The sequence below is a fragment of the Diuraphis noxia genome, unplaced genomic scaffold (assembly GCF_037042655.1).
Source record: "Diuraphis noxia isolate RWA-SAM2 unplaced genomic scaffold, SU_Dnox_SAM2 contig0005, whole genome shotgun sequence".
NCBI lineage: Eukaryota > Metazoa > Arthropoda > Insecta > Hemiptera > Aphididae > Diuraphis > Diuraphis noxia.
The window spans coordinates 25,172,322-25,187,335 of NW_028301715.1; the positions used below are offsets into that span (position 1 = coordinate 25,172,322).

Below are 15,014 nucleotides of genomic sequence, written 5' to 3' on the forward strand. Positions count from 1 at the left end.
AACTCAATAAAAAATGTTATTAATTTTTTTTCCAATTCATAATATTCATAAGTCATAAATTGCATGAGTATTTTGGTTTGTATAAACATTTAAGATAAGATAAGATATAACTGTTTACCCAAGTTTAGGTCATATATATATATATATATTGATTGCATCGTGTTATACGTCTTGTTAAAATAATATACAATATATTCAGTGCCAATGGAAGGCGTGTGCGACCGACATCACTGACAATATTACCACGAACCCAATTCGAGTATTATCAAATATTACCGCGGATCCAATTCCAGTATTATCAAATAATACCGTGGACCCAACTCGTGTTTTTTTTAAGGGATCAAATATCTCGGGACCCAACTCACGTTTTTCCGGTAATTGGGTCACTAAAATTTTATATTTATTACAGGTAGGCCCGATAATTGGGCCACTTTTTATTACTACATTTATTTTTTGACTAACTTTATGGACCTTGTATTATATTTGTAAAATGAGTATTGGCATTATTTATAAAAATTATTTCATATTTGAGTTATTTTATGGACCTTGTTGTATATTAAATTAGTTAAATCTGTATGGAAGTATTTAAAAAAAATATTAATTATTTGACGTTTTGTATTTTTATTTAACAAATAAAAAATAATAATAAGTTAATAAACGTTATAATTTTATTCATATTAATAGTATATTTGTGTGCTATACTTGTATGGCCCAATCTCCGGATACACTTTAAAAATATAGATTTAATTTGTGGCCCAATATCCGGGTAGCAAAATGTAAATAAATATATTATATGAAACAGCAAAATAGTTAAAATGTGGCCCAATTCCCGGGCACCCAGTATAAAAACCACGAATAAATTCAAGGTCACGCGATGTTAATACTTGTATGTTAGTATGTAAGTATGTTACAGTTACTAATATAACATTATGTACCTACTTATATAAAATAAAAATTATATGACAGTGAAAAAAATATATTTTACAAAAATTATAAAAATCAGTACGTTTTTAGAGATTTGTTTAGAAAATATTTAATATAGGTGCACGCTTAACTCAAAATAATGAGAATTTAATAAAATTATATGAGAACGTGTCGATAAAGCCTTGTCAAAAATTAAATAATTAATTTAAAAAGGTAGGTAATAATATTAATGGTAAAAATTGAACACATTATTGTTTAAATTTTTCATTATTATAGACATATAATACAGCGAAGCTTGTGAAATAAAATATTTATGAACAGTTTACATGTAAACTATACATTGATATGAATATTAAATATTATTCCTATATTTTTCACAATTAGCATAAACCTATACAAATTATTACCAACAAAATAATTATAGACATATTACAACACAATCATTGAGGTTTGTTGTGATTAAAAATATATTTTAGTTACGCTTCACGTCATATTTAAATTATTCCACATTTTAGATTTTGAGCGGAGCGATGACTGTATTGATTTTACTAATGATGTGTGTGTTTTTTTTTGTGTCTGTCATCACGTTTTGGGGCAGTAAAAGTGCTTCGATTTTTGACTTCAGTACCTCGTTCGATCAGAAAGTGAATCTAGTTGGTACTTTGGAGGGTCAAAAGTGAAAAATTCTTAATACTTTTCTAAATAATCGAGAAAAACAAACTAAAAATTAAGGGAAAAACAGGAAATTTTACGCACACTCATTTTTCAACAAAATCGATTTTGGTTTTTGATGTAACTTTAAAATAAATGACCATAGATACATGAAATTTTCAAATATTTTCGACTTTAGTTGAACTATTCATAGCCATTTGAAATTTTCGATAATTATTAGTTTTTTTTAAAAATTAATATCGATAAAAATTTATTTGTTCGGTAGAAAAGCTTGAAAATTTAATACAAGACTTCTAACACATTTTAACAATAGCAGTTTAAAAATAAAATAAATTCATAGTCACAATTTTTTTTTACAAGCATTCAAAGTTTGAATGTTGACAACATATGTAAAAATCATGAAAATTCGGAAATTATTTTAAACTAGAAATTCATAAAAAATTTTCTTTTTAAATCTAAGATTTGAAAATTTTTTAATAATCTATAATATATTCTAGGAAATTATAAACAGTCTTCGCTCAGACTCGTTTTTCGTGTACAATGATATAATATCATTGGATTCAAATTTAATTCCATCCATTACAGTAACCCACTTGTAACCTACTGTACAGCAGAGCGACATCCACGATTTACCCGCCTTTTTATTTTTATTATTTAAACAACTTAAAACTATATAATATATAGTAAAAATTGTTTTATAACCATGGTTGGAAAGTTTTGAATAAAGAAAAATGTTGAATTTGTTACTTTAAATTCGAATATAAATTGAGATTTGAAAACGATCACAAATAATTAGGTGCCTTAGTTAAAAAAAATGTTTAATTTTCTTATTTTTTAATAAAATTCCGAAACTAAAGAAGTTTAAGAAGCTTTTTGTATAAAATAAATTATCTAATTGTTAAAATTGCATGTGTTATTGTGTAACGTAAATTATTAGTATAATTATTTAATAATTAGTTGTACTGATTTGTAAAATTGTAATTAAAATAAATAAATATTGATATTATAAATATGATTAGTTAATGATTATAATTAGTGTTACTTGTCGTTAAGCGCAAGATTTATTTTGTAAAAATTTAAAATTTTTCCTAAACTCAAAATACTAAGTTGTAATTGGCTCTTCAAGTTAAATCCAAAACAGATTAAATTCTTCTGTTTATTCAGGTCGATTTTTCCATAAATGCATTATTCTGTGTATCGACAAGGGATTATAATTATTTATACAAATCTTAATTGATTTTTTTATTTATTAATTTAATGTAAACCTTTTTAAAGTTCTTTCTCGAATTTTTTTTAATGATATCTATTTATCAAAATTTTGAATTTCCAACTTATTTTTTTTTTTTTTTTTATTGATCTATTTGTTACAACCCGGCATCTTAGGCCATTAGTTACAGTTTTTTTTTTTTTTTTGTGATACTTTGTTACATAATTGTATTTAGATTTACATTAACTTATTTTTGTTCTAACATTATGCAAACATTATTGCACATCACATCTTTCTATTCAAGACTAGGTTATAATCATTTACAGTAATCTCATTTATCGTACTTGGTATTGTATGAATAACCCTTTTGTTTTCCTCATACAACTATCCAAAACGATTTTATAAATTTAACAATAACGCGATGTTATGCGCATTTCGTGTGTACATTTTTGTTTAGTTGTATGGATAATCTTTGTATTAAATTAATAACATTAAAATTAAATTCTTGTATAAACCCAATAAATATTTATAATATGTATACGATATACATAAGAATAATATTTGTTAAAGTAGGTACTAAGCCAATAAATCGTTCTCTTAAAATTATTTCGATTATTACATATTTTTACAATAGTTTGGTAGAATACCCGAAATTAATTTTATTCTTAACTTTATTCAATATGATATTAAATTATATACAATTTATGTAACACTCATATATACTCAATGTCCAATGATTCCCATGAAAATATCTATTATTATAAATTGCTTTTTTAAATTATTTCCACAATTATTTAATAGCTTATAAAATAATATTTTCTTCGTTAGGTTAGGTTAAGATCACCGGCAGATCAAAATGCATGTATAAATATTTTTTTTTGACGTTTATCAATAATTATCGAGCTAGGTTATACGCAACACAGCTAGTTAGTAAGTTCAAAACACTATTGGTTTTCGCTATGCATTGAAGATTCCAATCTTAAGATAATATCCTGTGTATCTGTATATGCGAGCGCTGTTGTCAAAAGAACACGAGATAACAACCATCGGAGATAATGTGGGCACTATAAAAAGGCGTAAAGATGGTAATAAAAAACAACTGGTCGGAAAATGCTGGGAATAGATAATGGGTTTTTTTCCCGAGTCCAAACTCGGGTCCACTACGAGAAATGCATCTACAATTGGCCACGGTGCGGTGCATAACCACCATACGTGCTCATTTTTATAAAATATAAGGGTCACACAGTCGTGTTCAGTAAATTTAAAAGAATTAAGATATCCCGAGTACACAGGGATGTTAAACTAGTTTCTATAAACAAAAAACCAGAGAGTTTATAATGCTGTTGTAACGTGTTAGTGAAACAAATAATCTTCCTGTTTATAAAATAGAACTTTTTTTTCAATACCAAAATATAAGAGTGGCCACTAATCTTAATTTTTGGAGCCACAAATTTATAAAACTAATTTAAAGCTAGCCGCATTGTTAAGAGATGTTTATAATGTGGTTAATAAAATAAAAGCACATTTTTCATTTTGCAACAAATTAATATAAACATTACAACTATTATAATATTATAATGTTGGTTCAGAATTAAAAAATATTGAAAACGTAATACTAAGGTTCCTTAAACTTGGTTCTTATTGCCGTTTAAAACTACTAAAAGTCCAATATAGGTAATATTATTATACATATTTGTTTGTATAAGTGTTTGAAAATATTCCTCAAAATCACGAAAAATTGAATGTAATTTTGTTATTTAAAATGCACAAAATATATACATTAACATTTTATGTTTCAAAATGTTTACGTGGTTTATGGTTATTTGTTATTATGAATGGATTTAAAAAAAAGTTATAAGCATGATGCGAAATTTATTTCCATGAGTGTTTTAAGTTTAAATGTTGTTGAAATAATTAGATATTAAAAAAAAACCTTTTATTTTCATAAGATTATTTTTGTTTTGATGTAGGTAATTTGTAAATTTCCATCACAGCAAATGGAAATTAGTTTTATTTATATAAGTATTTTTAATGTTTTACCTTCTATATCGAATATTTGAGTTATTTACTTAAAATAATCTGGGACCTAACTAGTGTCTATAGTATACTTCCTGTAATTAACCCCCAAAGATCCAACTGGGACTAACCTAACCTAACCTGTAGTTCTGGATTAATACAATTAGTTCAAGTAAATACCCTTCGTGATCTTAAAATAAAAATTAATCCAAAACTGATTACAATGGTAGGTTCTATGATTGATATGTGTTTAGTATTCGTGTAGGTGTTTCGAAAATTTTCTTTACAAAAAACAATTTCAAATCTCAGTAAACAAGTAATAGTGTTAATGACTTAATGAAAATCAATCGCACCAACTTGATTTAAGTTTTGTGGTTACAAAAATTAGGAAGTCACTATTGACGTATTTATAAGTGTTACATATGTACACTATTGGATTGGAGATTGGAGTGTTCAAAGTTCTACCTTGAGTGGGTAAAAAATGCATACCCTAACCCCAACCCCCTCCCCACCCTGTATATGTGCATATATTCTATCCACCATGCAATTTTGAAACAGTTTTTACTAAAGTTCAACTATTCATAGCTAGGTATTTGCAATTTTCGATGATTATTAGTTTTTTTAAAATTAATATCGATAAAAATGTATTTGTTGGGTAGAAAAGCTTGAAAATGTAATACAATCCTCTTAAAATATTGTTATAATAGCAGTTGAAAAATAAAATAAATTCAGTCACATTTTTTTTTATAGGCATTCAAAATTTGAATTTTGACAAAATACGTAAAAATCAGAAAAATTCATAAATTATTTTAAGCAAGTACTTCATAAAAAATTTTCTTTTTAAATTCAAGATTTTAAAATTTTATATAAGATTCCTTACAAGTTTTTCAATCTTTATCACAAAAAAAATTTCCGCCGGAAATTCAAATTAAATTTTTACATAACATACTAACATTGGATTTCCACTGGATTTCACATTTGGTGATTTTCTTATTTTGGTGTAAATATAAAGCAAATGATCGCAGATACTTGAAATTTTCACTTAATGTTTAGGTTAGGAATTTTATATATTTTTATATAATTTGAAGAATATTTCGATTTTTTTGAGCTGTTTACTAATATTTAAATTTTTCAATTTTTTTTCTATAAATATCGATAAAAATTTATTTGTTGGGTAGAAAAAACTTAAAAATTTAATACAAGGTTTCCCATAAGTTTATATAATAGCAGTTGAAAACTAATAAAAATACATATAGTATTTTTTTTTTTTATAATCATTTAAAGTTCAAATTTTGTCAACATTTATTTAATTGATTCTCAATAAACATATATGATATATGGATTTAGAAATTATTGTTAAATACCAGAATATTACTTTTGAGCTAATTTATACATTGATTCCTTTATTATTATAAGCAAAAATATTGAATTATTGTATCATTTAAATATTAAAACCAACAGCACACTATTAATAATATAGTGAACTAAAATTTGCTATGTACCTAGTATACATGTGTAAGACGGTGACAACAAACGGAGGTTTTGACCAATAAATTAGATATTTTAATTTATTACGACAATTAAAGATTAATAGAACTACTATAACTATATTTAGATATCTAGGTATTTAGGAATTGAATACCACTGTTTATTAATTATTATTTATTAATAAATTATCATGAATTTATGCTATTTACTCACAAATGTAATATTTATTTTTAATTATAAGTATTGATTATAGATAATAGCAGTTTATGGCATAATATATTACTTTTTAAATATCTCGAACCACCTTAAGCATGAGTATGCGAGATGGGCACATCAATTTATTTAGAGTGATGGTTTTGTCACCACTAAAACCATTAAGAAATTGAAACTTTATGTCGCACATTTCTATAATGAATTGCTGCTGAACAATGTCGCATCCACAGGACGTATAGTTATCACGTGGAGGATTTGACACAGAGATAATTACAGCGTAACGGGATTTTTGTGACACACTGTACGACGGAAGTCAAACAAAGTAAGTTTGTCGTGTTGATTCGACCGCCCATTTCACATCTCTACCACGACGAAACCCGACCAATTAAATGACACCACGATCGCGAACCTGACAGCCGTTCGGCAATAAAAACGAAACGTAGACCGATCGGAACTGTAGTGTCAGTCCATTAACTATTAACGCGCAAACAATGACCGAATCAACTTCGTCGTCAGTGAGGAACAGAAATAACATACATCGCAGTACCGCATATTAGGTACCAGACTCGATTTCCTCCGAAAAAACAACAACAACAGCAAAGCCAAAATGTTTCTGTCGTACACCGTCGTGTCCGTGTTCGTTTCACCATACTTTTGAACTTCATCTACGTCTACTCCGACTCCGACGAGTATTCGGAGAACTCCGCCATGAAATTTGATGGATTCTGGATTTGTGAAGATTGCAAGACTTCGGAGTGCTACAAAGGTGAGCGAAAACCGTGCGTCCCTGCAAGCAACTCATCAGATTTCCTGTGTCTCATGTGTACAATTGACGAAAACAATAACACTCTGTACTACAACCAAAGTTCGTGTACAGAGATTTGCGGTACAACCACTGCTTGCGTCTGCAGCTATCAGTGTTATTTGTGCTTCAATAAGGATAAGCACGACTTCAATCCTGCCCCGTGCATCATTCCCACCCAGAAGGCGGACGATAAATGTACGTTACTCAGTTACTCATAGGTGAATAGGCCTACCGGAAAACCAGGCATTTCCAGGTGGGCCCCCCTTCGTATTTCGGTAATCAGGACCCTTAAATATCATATATTATTAAATATTTTTCATGTGGAGTTACACAGACTAGTAATACTAATATATTGTATAAAACGTTTTCAATAGTTGCCCGTTTCCTGAAAATTGGTTCGACTATGTAAAAAAAAAGATAAAAAAATGCTTTAAGTTATCCTTATGTAATATTCATTATGATATGATATAAATAAACTGTTGTACCTTTATTGTTATTACTATAATTATTAACTATATATATATATGTATATATATTATATGTAATCGTTGCATCTATCTAACCATTATATTATGTATTATTTTATCAATATTAAACTTTTACTGCATCATGTATATTATTTGTGCTTTATTTATTTAGATATTAAAAGCTCTAAGCTTTGCCTTATTCGAATTTCAAATGTTAAAAAATTAAAACTGGTCGATATAACAGTTAATTATTTAAAATAATATAATTTACTTATAATAGGAACATACAGAGTAATAATTCATTGAAAATGCTCGCACACCTTTTTTCTTCAATAATGCAGTCATTCAAAGTCTGATTAATGGGATTTACTATAAATTTACATCTGAAAGGACATAATACGCAGACTTCATAAACAATTCCTGTATTTTTTTTTTTGTGGGGGGGGGGCTGAGCCCCCTCAGCCACTCCCATAAATACGCCCCTGGGCACATCAATTTATTTAGAGTGATGGTTTTGTCACCGCTACAACCATTAAGAAATTGAAACTTTATGTCGCTCATTTCTATAATAAAATGCTGTTGAACAATGTCGCATCCACAGGACGTATAGTTATCACGTGGAGGATTTGACACAGAGATTATTACAGCGTAACGGGACTTTTGTGACACACTGTACGACGGAAGTCAAACAAAGTAAGGTAGTCGTGTTGATTCGACGGCCCATCGCACATCTCTACCACGACGAGACCTGACCAATTAAACGACAGCACGATCGCGAATCCGACAGCCGTTCGGCTATAAAAACGAAACGTAGACCGATTGTAACTGTAGTGTCATTCCATTAACTATTAACGCGCAAACATTGATCGGATCAACTTCGTCGTCAGTGAGGGACAGAAATAACATACATCGCAGTACCGCATATTAGGTACCAGACTCGATTTCCTCCGAAAAAACAACAACAACAGCAAAGCCAAAATGTTTCTGTCGTACACCGTCGTGTCCGTGTTCGTTTTCACCATACTTTTGAACTTCATCTACGTGTACTCCGACTCCGACTCCAGCTCCGACTCCGGCTCCAGCTCCGACTCCAACTCCAGTTAGTCAGTTACCCATAGGTGGATAGGCCTACCGGGAAACCGGGCATTTCCAGGTGGGCCCCCTTCGTATTTCGGTAATGGGGCCCTTTAATATCATATATTATTAAATATTTTTCATGTGGAGTTACACAGACTAGTACCTAATACTAATAGATTATAGGTATAATAGGTTTTAAACAGTTGCCCGTTTCTTGAAAATTTGTTCATCTATGTAAAAAATAAATAGATATAAAAATTCTTTAAGTTATCCTTATGCAATATTCTATATGATATTATATAAATAAACTGTTGTACCTTCATTATTATAACTATAATTATTATTATTATATAGTTAAGATTCAATGTTTGTAACATAATATATTATATATTATATGTAATCAGTGCATCTATCTAACCATTATATTATGTATTATTTTATCAATATTAAACTTTACTGCATCACGTATATTATTTGTGTTTTATTTATTTATATTTTAAAAGTTCTAAGCCTCGCATTATTCGAATTTCAAATTTTATAAAACTGAAACTGGTCGATATAATAGTTAATTATTTAAAAAAATATAATTTACTTATAACAGGTACATACAGAGTAATTCATTGAAAATGCTCACACACCTTTCTTCTTCAATAATGCAGTCATTCAAAGTCTGATTAATGGGATTTACTATTACCTATAGGTAAATATTTAAGACCATGTTTTTTTCATATTCAGGAAATTCTACTCAATTCTACATTCTACTCAATCGTTTATGCAGTAGAGTGTAGATGATGTTGAAAGCGAAATCATCCTAAAAATTATACGATGGATGATTAATAATTATGAGTTGACTCTTCATACTCAGTTTCCTAAAGAATATATAGTCGAGTTGGATTACTTGTTTCCAAGCTTTATCGAATTAAAAATATTATTATTATTTTTTTTTTATTGATCTAAAGCTTGTCGATTAGGCCATTAGCTATACTTTGGCCATTGGGTTTGTAGTGGTACGGTAGGAATTATTTGGTGTATTGAGTTTGTAGGTTTTTTAAGTGTCTAACCTAACCTGTAGGGTTGTAACACGTTTTTTTGTGTGTGTGGCATGGATATGTTGTTAAAAATCCCGAGTGGTCACCCATCCGGGAGCTAGAAACTGTGGCCGGTACCGTATACTCAGTGCGTTTTCGCAGATTGAGCGTACGTAACCTCACCAAGCCACTAAAAATATTCATAATATCTCAAAATTAGTAAAAATATTGTAAAATGTGAATATCATTATATACGGATAATGTCTATACAAATGTTTAGTGAAAATATCAGGTACCTATCTATGGTAATTCGTTTTTGAGTTACACAAAACACAAAAGCTATTTTGACGAAAACTTCATAGCGTAAAAATTCATGTTTTCCTTAGTTTTGTTTTTTGTTTTTCTCAATGTATTTAAATAGAACTAGGAATTTCTATTTTTAAATTTCAAAAATACCAACTAGGTCCAATTTTTCATCAGATATCCTTTTCAAAGTTTGAAATCAAATCATTATTTTAACCACTTATGACTTATCAGGTATAATATATTTATCATACACTAAAACAAAAACACATTACCGTAGTTTTAAAGTCAATATATGCATGTTTAATGCATAATACAGTTTTATTTCAGATAATAATAATAACAATTTAAATTCTTTATTGTACAGCTAAGTACACGATAACATATTTTAAAATTTTAATCTAGATTTATGGAATTATTTACTTTTTTTTATCATTTCATACGTCCTAAAACCAGTGTTATGGCGTTTATTTTATAATTTATCTATTTACTCAATATTATGTTTAGAATAAAAAACTATTCTCAACAAACATATGTGATATATGGATTTAGTAATTATTGTTAAATACCAAAACATTACTTTTTAGCTAATTTATATATTTAATAAAAAATATCTACCGGAAAGATAAATTAAAATTTTTATGCGCATTTTAATAAAATTACAACATTAGATATTCACTTCATGTCACTTGTACAAATATTTTTATTTGGTCGTTATTCAAAAACGAATAACTGTAGAAACTAGAGATTTACACCATATTATGTTTATTTTTTCGATTCCTATACTTGATAAAATTTTCAAAATATTTTAACAATTTTGAGTTGTTTAAATTTTAAGGCATTTGAAAATTTTCGTTTTTTATTTGGTTTTTAATTCCATAAATGTCAATAAAATTTTATCCATTGGGTGAAAAAACTTGAAAATTTAATACAAGGTTTCCCATAAGTTTATATAATAGCAGTTGAAAACTATTAAAAATACATAGTCATTTTTTTATATTCATCTAAAGTTCAAATTTTAATTGCAAATTTACAAATTCTTTAGTTGTTAAAAATTTATAAAACGTTTAAATCTTAAAAAACGAGGTATCACGTAAGTACGTAGTTAATTCAACTCAATAAAAATCTAAAAACTTCACAAACACATTTTTTTTATAGTTATCTTAATTTTAAATTTGGATGAAATTATATATTAAATAATCAAGAATAACAACTTTAGTTATATTGTAGTAATTTAAAAATATTATACGTGTGAACTTTAAATTGAATATACCTATTATGAATGACTGAGTGAGTTGTTTGCGTAATGAATCTGGAGTTTATTTTATAGGTACCTAAATGGTGCCGGAAAATAAAAAAATTTTTGAATTACTAGTAGAAAAATGTTCGGTCTGCGCTAATAAAACATTCTTTTCTATATTTGTACACATCGTTTTTTTCGTTCTCTGAAAATTTTACGCTCTCAAATAAATTATGCATATTATTACCAGGGAAAAGGCATATTTTTTTTATCATCTTTGATGAATCTACTTAAAAATATTGTTATTATTAAAGTCAATGCAACAGATAAGAATAGTTAACAGTTAAAGGTTTATTCTATATTTAGACTGAATAATTATTGATGAATTTCATTTATTTTTTATTTTTTATTTCTACTTATTTCATACAATAGGTAAGGTATATAATATATATATATATATTTTTTTTTTATTTAAATAAGGCTTCATATCCTGAGGTTATTAGTCTGTAATAATTACAAAATAGTGGTAATAGAGTATTGGTCTTAAAACTATGGGGATACATTATGTTTAACAATAGAGGGAGTTTATAGAATATATGTACATTTTGTTATTTTTCTAAATTAGTTTTGCTAAGCCTGTGTTTTTGAAAAAATTGTAAATGTTTTTGGAGTTATCTTTGCCATGTGCTTGTTGCATTGTTGATGGGTTTCCGAGAATTTGTCTGGAGCTGGTGAACTTGGGACATTCTAGTGTGATATGTTTGTTTGTCAGCGCTTTGTCACAGAGTTCACAGGTCGGGCTGTCAGGTATATATTGTATGCTAAAATATGAAGTATTATGAATTATACTCCATAGTTTTTTTTTTTTATGATAGTTAAACTATATATTATAGTTTCAAGTCTGTAATAATCAACTTAGTTATTATTAATGCAGCATATTACATCTTAATCGACAACTTATGTTTGCATAGCGTGACAAGATAATATAGCGTACATCGATGTAGAACGAGGAATATATAACGTGAATAATAATTAAATTCAAAATCATCTAGCATCTAATATATGTATATTATTCAACGTACATCACCACGTGGCAGCACGTGGTAATGGGAAAGGGATTTCAATCGACCGAAAGTGATCAGAGACGATAAAATATGGTTGATTTTGATCTGGGACGATAAATTACATGTAATTATAACACTATTGATACGGTGCGTCCGGTTGGACGACCCGCGTCGTGAATAAAAAGACTGTTGTATTCAGTAATTAGTTGTTTCTATTGCTATGTATAAAATAATTATGTTTACAATTTATAGGGTCGAGAAAAGTGTCGATTTGTGTCGACCAGACTTAATTAAGTGAGTCGACACAATCGGAGGCACTTAGGCGTATGGTCGGGCTAATGCCGGACCCTATCTTTACAATATTAGGAATGTCAATATGCGATTAACATAACATGTGTAGGCTAGGGAGTCGGCCGTCGTCGGTGCAGACTTAAATCAAAGCGGCACTCCGACGGCGAACCTGGCTCGGGTCGGACAACTTAATTAAGTGCCGATGTAATCCAGTGATGGCCCTGAAAAGGGCCCTTTTAATAATCGCGTTAGCGGAACGGCAATGGATCAGCGGTTGGCGATGTTGTCGACGGTGTGGTCTGCCGGGACCGTATCGTCGTTGATCTTGGGCATCCGACGCTTATAACCGTACAGCGGCGTCGTCGTCGGATGGATGTTGATGGCTGACCGGTAGCGGCGATGTTGTCGACGGCCGATGCTTGAGCGACGCCGTGTAGCAGCGGTTCGTCAGTCTTCGGCGATTGGACGATGTTAAATGCCGTGTGGCGGCGTAGTATTCGGTCCGCGGCGGCTGGGCGATGCTAATTGCCGTGGAGCGGCGTAGTGATCGTTCTTCGGCGGCCGGTTGTTGATAATTGCCGTGTGGCGGCGTAGTTGTCGGTTCTCGGCGGCGGACGATGACAATTGCCGTGGAGCGGTCTGGTCGTCGATCGTCGGCGGTCGGTGGTCTGGTCTGGTGTCTGGTCTTGGTCCTTCTTCTATCTTGTTGTGCTTGATGGATGTTGATAGTTTGAAGGTTTGGAAAAGACTGACTAAGTTATCGAAATCGTCCGGTATATATACCCATTTCGATAACTTAGTCCGTCGCTGATTGGCCCGAGCCTCTGTTGTGACAGATGAAAATCACACCGTTGTGCTGCCGTTCGCCTTTACTTGGTGTGGTTTTCATCTGTCAAACCGCTTCGTTTTTGGTCAATTAGTGGTCTTGATAAAGACCTTTTTATGTCTCGGTTTATTCCGTAACACTATATACGATTACAGTTAATCGACCGCAGTCGCGTCCTGAGACTACATGTTTTTATACGCAATACGAGTTCGTCCTAAAATGATGTGTGTATACTGTATGAGATAATTGCCAAAGTTCCAGAGTTGCGAGTCAAAAGGGTACATGGGTATTGGGGTATGGGAACGGTCTATATCACAGCAATTTGCGTTCAGGCTTGTTCACTACCATGGTATCCCGGGTAATCATGATGATCGGCTGATCAATCGATATAATATGCTATTATAATCCTATACCTAATATACCCACATTTTGTTTCACCCACTACCTATGAGTACGTCCACACCCGATGTGTGATTTCACTTTATGATCGACGTTTTTTATTTGTAGAGTGACAGGAGAAATGTTGCGAAATTAGCATTGAGAACATCAAAATTAATCCTCCCTAACATATCTGGAGCGTCAACTCCCCACTCAAGAGTTTCGATAAGAAAACCAAATTAGTCTTTGTTCTTCTAGCACTCAACGTCTCCATATTTAATTTCACTAGAACTGGTGTATAATCATGTGGAAGGCAGTGAATACGTACTACAAACGAAGCATATTTTATGAATTTACGCTGGACACGCTCGATTTGGAAAGAGTCACTTAAATTCTGAGGGTCCTAGATCACTACACCGTGTTAAAGTGGGATCGTACAAATGCACAATAAAGCGCTTTTAAAGAACTACACATATTGAACTCATATGAAATTCTTTTTATGAAACCAAGCATTTTTAAAGCCTTGCACGTGATTTTTTCAATATGGAGATTAAAACTTAAAGTCCTGTCAAATTTGACACCTAGATATCAACTACATGACTACCAAAAAAACTTAAACTTGTACCATCAACTAGATAATCGCGCCGAATAGAGCAACGAGGACGCGTAAAAGACATATAATGACACTTGGGAATACAGAGCTCCAAACCAAGCTGTCTAGACCAAATTACCAGGGCATTAAGTTCACTCTGGAGCTGATCGCCATCATGAGACGAATCGATGCGAAGGAATAACTTTATATCATCTGAAAATACGAGAAATCGGCAATTCTGTAATACGGAGCTGATGCCGTTAATGAATAGAGCGAACAATATAGGGGATAAGTGACATTTGACCTTGCGGCACACCAGACGTAATATTAACCATACTTGAACACGAACCATTTAATTTCACGAATTGCTTTCTACTCGTTACATAAGACTCAAGCTATGATAGGAGCGGTTCACCGAACCCG

General features: G+C 30.5%; 2 protein-coding genes, 1 long non-coding RNA gene and 1 pseudogene across 8 annotated transcripts in view; 3 read left to right on the forward strand and 1 right to left on the reverse strand.

Moving 5' to 3' along the window:
* The window catches only part of LOC149055122 (uncharacterized), a 53,263-nt gene extending 43,974 nt beyond the window's left edge, over positions 1-9,289 (forward strand). The window contains exon 2 of the mRNA XM_089229106.1: positions 8,911-9,289. The gene's annotated coding sequence lies outside the window, so the exon portion shown is untranslated. The remainder of the gene's footprint in view (positions 1-8,910) is intronic.
* LOC107166568 (uncharacterized) overlaps positions 1-15,014 on the reverse strand; it is a 238,667-nt gene that overhangs the window by 65,070 nt on the left and 158,583 nt on the right. The window lies entirely within an intron of this gene.
* LOC149055125 (uncharacterized) overlaps positions 1-15,014 on the forward strand; it is a 68,012-nt gene that overhangs the window by 32,239 nt on the left and 20,759 nt on the right. The window contains exon 1 of one of the 5 annotated variants that reach the window (XR_016192019.1): positions 11,111-11,135. The exons of 2 other annotated variants lie outside the window; for them this stretch is intronic. This is a non-coding gene — a long non-coding RNA (uncharacterized LOC149055125). 2 more of the 5 variants (XR_016192016.1, XR_016192014.1) reach the window with 2 other exon arrangements.
* LOC149055126 (uncharacterized) lies at positions 6,973-7,794 on the forward strand (annotated as a pseudogene).